The sequence below is a fragment of the Vespa crabro genome, chromosome 4, assembly GCF_910589235.1.
Source record: "Vespa crabro chromosome 4, iyVesCrab1.2, whole genome shotgun sequence".
Classification (NCBI taxonomy): Eukaryota; Metazoa; Arthropoda; class Insecta; order Hymenoptera; family Vespidae; genus Vespa; species Vespa crabro.
Window position 1 is genome coordinate 8771937 of NC_060958.1, and position 4716 is coordinate 8776652.

At 40.2% G+C, this 4716-nt stretch overlaps 1 protein-coding gene across 2 annotated transcripts in view; it reads left to right on the plus strand.

Moving 5' to 3' along the window:
- LOC124423502 overlaps positions 1-1027 on the plus strand; it is a 35513-nt gene extending 34486 nt beyond the window's left edge. The window contains exon 6 of one of the 2 annotated variants that reach the window (XR_006942103.1): positions 181-1027. The gene's annotated coding sequence lies outside the window, so the exon portion shown is untranslated. The other variant, XR_006942102.1, reaches the window with a different exon arrangement.
- The last annotated feature ends 3689 nt before the right edge of the window (positions 1028-4716 follow it).

A 4716-nucleotide genomic window follows, 5' to 3' on the forward strand; every position in this document is an offset into this window, starting at 1 on the left:
AACTTTACTTTCTTTCTTTCATTTCTTTCTTTCATTTCTTTCATTTCTTCCTTCTCCTACTCCCGTTTCCCCCTACCCCTTCCCCGTTCCTCCTTCCTTCTTTCAAGATATACGCCTAACTATGCGACATTCCCGACTCGTCGTCGAGACCATCATGGATCGTTATGGATCTTCTTCCAGGCCCTTATGGGAAGAATATCCGAGCGAGTAGTTTTGTGATGGCGAGGAAGAAGAAGAAGAAGAAGAAGAAGAAGAAAAGGTAGAAGAAGAAGAAGAAGAAGAAGAAGAAGAAGAAGAAGATGAAGGTTTAAGAAGGCAAGTGCCCTAAGCGGCCTGCCGGCGCGGTTCTCCTCGTAGCGCGACGAAGAAGACGACGAGGTCGCGACATCGTGACCACGGCCAGCCACTGATTTACATATTGTCCACCGCTGAATCCCAGCATCGCGGCTCTTTGTTTTGGAATGCCTGCCGAGAGCGAGGAGAGGATTCCTCGCTTCTCTCTTTCTCTCTTTCTCTCTCAGCCTTTCTCGCTTTCCGTTCGTAATAGTGCACGGATCCAGACGCTGGTGCTATCCGGCGAGCCACCAACGTCGATCTCCCCGAGAACTCCGAGTGAAGGCGTCGGGGTAATGCATTCTCTCATTTTTCGAAGCTACGCTGTTCTACCATCTCTGTTAGTTCGATCTGTTTCTTTGTTATTAGCTTAGTTATTATCTTATGATAATAACTTTCTTTGTTATTATCTTATGATACATAATGTCTAAGAAATTCATAAAAGATAAATAGATAGATAGATAGAGGGAGAAAGAGAGAGAGAGAGAGAGAGAGAGAGAGAGAGGTAATTTGGAAAAAAGAAAAGAATAAAAGTAACGATTTATTAATTTTATTAAATCGATATATTCGAAACGTTGAAAAGAAAGGAATGATAAAGCTATCGAAGAAAATTTTTCTCTGATTTAAAGTGAAAATTTGTGAAAAGATTATTCTACGATGAATATTATTAAATATTTTAAAGAAATTTGTTTTTCTTGAATCAATAGAAATGTGTCCATTTATTTCAATATTTGCCTTTTAAAATAGTAAAAATAACGCGTTTAGTTGAATTGACTCGACCGTAAAGTATCGATTACCAAAACGCCAGTAGTAAAGAGGAAAGGAAGGAAATCATTATAAACCAAGTGGGTGTCATAGGAAGTGTAAGATGTGCCGAACAAGTTGTAAAAACCTTTCTTTCTTCTTTAACGCCCCGTGCCGAGAAAGAAAAGAATAGAAAAAAGGATGAAGATTAAGGTGTTACGAGCACGAATGACGACAATGAGAAGGGAAGCTGTGTATAATAAACTCGGCAGGTTAAGGGGTTCAGGATGGACTCGGAATTGTATGTCGACGGTTGCACACGGTTACCGTGTTAAACTGCAGTGGCCGTCGAACCGCAGGTATATCGTGCCGGCGACTTTGACACCTGACGCTCCGTCACCCTAAATCATTCGAGTACGACCTCCTCTACGTATCTTTTTAAGATTTTTCCATAACTTGATTTCTTTTGAAGATTCGAACGTCACTTTTCGACAAAGTGTATTTTGGTTTTCTTTTTTTGTCTTTCTTTTTTCACAGACTATTAATTCAAATTGGACGATATTAGTTGTTGAAGATAGATAGATAGATAGATAGAACAGAGAGAGAGAGAGAGAGAGAGAGAGAGAGAGAGAGAGATACCTGTTTTTATGAATTTTTTATTTTAATCCTGTCCCTCCAGCTTGGGCTATTACTCATCGATGAACCGTAATAAATAGATCGAATAAAGAAGATCGAAGCGAGCGAATCAGGTTTTAGGTATCGTCGTAACAACGGAAATACTCCTCATAGCTGAGACGGTTTTAAAGAAATGCGGATGAAACGTGGCCTCGATGATTTAAAAATTCCATTCTCGCGGATACGAGGCACGTTTCGAGAGAAAAAGAGTGAAGAGAAAGAGAGAGAGAGAGAGAGAGAGAGAGAGAGAGAGAGAGAGAGAGAGAGAAAAGGATAAGTACTAACATAAGAGGAAAGAACGAGTCGATGTGAGATTCTAAAAAATGAGAATTATCGTCGAACGAAATCGCAAGAACGTACGATGAATTCCAGTATTCGGGTCTTTTCAAAATCTAAGTCATTCTGATTCAAGTATTTCCTTCTTTCCTGACGAGCCGTTCAACTTGTCGTCGACCGCAAAGAACGGGCACGAGGCTCATGCCAATGCCTTGTTAACATCCGCGAAACGACCGTGAGGAATCCCAAAGAGGTTGTCGTTTGTATTTCAGAGAGGCCGGTACCCGAACACGAGGAAGGAATCAGGGCCTTCTCGCGTTCCTAACCGATATCGTCGGATTTATCGTACACTAACTAAAAAAAGAAAAAAAGAAAGGAGCCTTAGTGATTTCGTGTTCGTTGTTGTGTCTCTAAGATGCACCATCTCTCACTATATCGAACTTGTTTCGATTCGGATTCTACTTCGAGCGATGTAGAAAGGAACTTAATAGCCACTACCGATCGTAGCTACCACGTTCCTTTTGATGATAGATCTATCGAGATAAGGCCCATTATAGGGACTAATTGAAATTGCTATCGTGATATCATCGAATCATAGTTTTACAGTGGAATTTATGGGAGGAATTATATGTGTCTGAAGGACGTCCGACTCGTTCGTGAAAATCTTTCTTTCTTTCTTTTTTCTTTTTTTTTCTTCTTCTTCTCTTTTCTTCTTCTTCTTCTTCTTCTTCTTCTTCTTCTTCTACTCTTATCTCATCTTCCACTTGAAAACGCATTTGGTGACTCGAACGAACGACTCGAAAAGAAAAGACAGAGAAAGAGAGAGAGAGAGAGAGAGAGAGAGAAAACACTATGGATGACGGTCGAAAGGATTTTCGAGTTTTTAGAAGTCGTTAAGGTCGATGGAATTTTGCGAGAGAGAGAAAAAGAGAGAGAGAGAGAGAGAGAGAAATGAAGAGAGAAAATATACTCTTTGCGAGGTGAGGAGAGGAACTTCTCGTCGGCGGGATGAAACGAGATCACCCGCACGTGGGAAAGTGCGAGGTTCGACCGTGGGGGGTCCTGGTCCTGTTCTATCCTGTCTTCTCTTCGTCCTTTACTTCTCTCTCTTTTTCTCTCTTTTTCTTTTCTCTTTCTACTCCGGTCCGCCTCCGTCTACGTAGTACGCCGCGAGATCAGAGCTGTCCCCGCAATGCGGAATCGTATTTCTTTCAGCGGACGCTCTCGAAGAAGGTATAAGCTATGGTCGCTTGCTACCCTAAATATTTCCCTCTCTCTCTCTCTCTCTGTTTCTCTCTTTCTCTTTCTTTCTCTCTCTCAGAACGACTCGAAATGCCCTTTAGCCCTTTTTCCTTTAAAACGGTGAGAAAATTTTTGCTTTTCAATCGCGCGTGATCCTTTTTCGTTTATTCCTTTTTCTTCGTCTTATACGTTTTCGGTTGAACGCTTTCGTTTCTATGTTCATGAAACTTTGAGAAAAGCAAACGTTTCCTGCGGCGAACTAACACGATATTTCGTTCTCTATTAATGAGCACATATTTGTATCCGGGCATCTCCGATTACCAAGAGTCGGACTCAGACTCGATCGTAGTCGGACGGACCACCGGCGGTACACGCAGAAGGATTGCTTTAATTTTTCCGACACCCACGTCAAATATATCACGGGAACGGCGATAATATATTAGCGGGCCGAAATGAACGGCCCAGAACGAAGTTCCTTCTATCTTTTATTTTCTTTTACTTCTGTTTTTTTTTCTTCTGTTTTGCTTTTTTTTTTTTTTGTTTCTTTCTTCTTCTCTTTTCTTACCTTTTCTCATCTCGATCGCGAGGAGAGCCGCGAACATAAGTCCGTCGTTGTTAAGAAGGATAAAAAAGAAAAAAAAAACAAAAGAAAAGAAAAGAAAAAAGAAGGGGAATCTCTAATCCTCTCTGCCCACTCCTATGACCATAATGAAACATATTAAACAAATTTTCGATTCTCATTTTAGAACGTTATATTTTTTTAATTGGTAATTATTTTGATTAATGTCCGATGAAAGGATCTCTGTCTCTTTCTTTAATTCTTTTTTTCTTCCTTTTCTTTTTTTTTTTTGCTTTCTCTTTTTTTTTATTTTTTTTTTTTTTTATTTTTTCGAGAAAAAATTTAGTCGAGGTTGGAGCATTTCGTACAGGACGACGTCGTATCGACAGCGTCATCGATCGACTGTAAGAAAGAGAAACAAACACACACACAGAGAGAGAGAGAGAGAGAGAGAGAGAGAGAGAGAGAGAGAAGGAGCAAGCAGGTTGGGTGGCGAGAGAATCTCGTTTCTCGTTAGTCTCGTGGGAGGAGGGTCGAGGCTCTCTCTCTTTCTCTCAGTGTATCATATTGGTCGAAGCTGCGAAGAAGAGCTCTTCGCGAGATGCAAAGGTGACGATATCGCTCGTACGGTCGCCAACGACGATGGCAAAGACCAGCATGGTGGCTTTTATGCTTTACGACCTACCGTGAACCAGTCGTTCACTAAAAGAACACTGCATTAATTTCTTTTTTCTTTTCCTTCCTTTTCTTTTCCTTTTTCCTTTTTTCTTTTTTTATTTTTTTTTTCTTTTTTTCTTTTTTTCTTTTCGTGGATCTATCGAAAAATAACAGCTCACTCGAATTAATATTTAATTATTATATAATTAAAGATTCTATAGATAAATATA